Below are 1,390 nucleotides of genomic sequence, written 5' to 3'. Positions count from 1 at the left end.
ATTTAAGGGCAACCCCATCAGATGACAGCAGATTTCTTAGCAGAAACACTACAGGCCAAGAAGCAATAGAATGATGTATTTCAAATCCTGAAAGGAAAATAATTCTGACCAAGATTACTATATCCAGCAAAGACATCCTTCAGAAATGACAAAGAAATAAAGATATCCAAAGATAGATAAGCAAAAATAGAGGGAATTCATGATTACCACATTAGCCTTATGAGAGATACTTAAGAGAGTCCTGAATTTTAAAGTGAAAGATAATTACCATTATAATAGCATATGAATTTATAAGCCCCACTTTGAAAGTAGATGCTTTACTACTCAATAGTAACTTATATAAGACTCATAAATATTTTGTAAGACATATGTCTATGTTTGATTTTGGGTGGTGTGAATATAAATTATATGATTTTTAATTTCAAATTCCAGTTGTTCATTACTGATATATGGGAAAGTAATTGACTTTTGTAAATTAGTCTTATATCTTTCAATCTTGATTAATTGGGTCAAGAGGATTTTTTTTGTTGCTGATTCTTTGGGATTTTCTACATACAGAATAATGCCATCTGCAGAAAAAGACTAGGTTTTTTTCTTCCCAACCAGTGTATCTTTTATTTCATCTTCTTGCCTTATTGCATTTGTTAGAACTCTTGGTACAACCTTGAATAAGAATGTGAGAAGAGACATTCTTGTCTTGTTCCAGTCTTAACAGGATAACATCTAATTTCTCACCATTAAGTACAATGTTAGATTTTTTTGGTGGATAGTCTTTATCAAGTTGAGAAAGTCCCTTTTAATCCTAGTTTGACGAGAGTTTTTATCATGAAGGATGCTGAATTTTGTCAAGTGTTTTTCTGCATCTACTGTGCAGATTTTTCTTCTTTAGCCTGTGGATCCCATGGGATGCTCTGTCCAGGAAACAAACTGCCCGTTGTCCTCTGCTGCCATCCCACAATAAACACAGAAGATTTCTGTGACCTCAGAAGGTGTATATTGTTTAGATGTGAGGTGTCCCCCGCACCCCAAAGCTCATGTGTGAAACAATGTAAGCAAGTTTAGAGGTGAAATGATTGGGTTATGAGAGCCTTAATCTAACCTGATAGGGAATAACCAGGCGGTAACAGTAGGCAGTAGGGTGTAACTGGAGAAGGTAGGTCACTGGGGTGTGCCTTTGGGGTATCTATTTTGTTGCCGGAGAGTGGGGCTCTCCCTCTGCTTCCTGTGTGCTGGGTCCTGAGCCACTTTCCTCCTCTGCACCTTTCTACCTTGATGTTCAGCCTCATCTCAGGCCCAGAGCAACGGAGCTGACTGTCTATAGACTGAGACCTCTGAAACCATGAGTTCCAAATAAACTTTTCCTCCTCTATGTTGTTCTTTTCAGGTCTTT

Source organism: Sciurus carolinensis, chromosome 1, assembly GCF_902686445.1.
Source record: "Sciurus carolinensis chromosome 1, mSciCar1.2, whole genome shotgun sequence".
Lineage (NCBI taxonomy): Eukaryota > Metazoa > Chordata > Mammalia > Rodentia > Sciuridae > Sciurus > Sciurus carolinensis.
The sequence above is the reverse complement of the archived record's forward strand: the minus strand, read 5'-3'. Positions refer to the sequence as shown.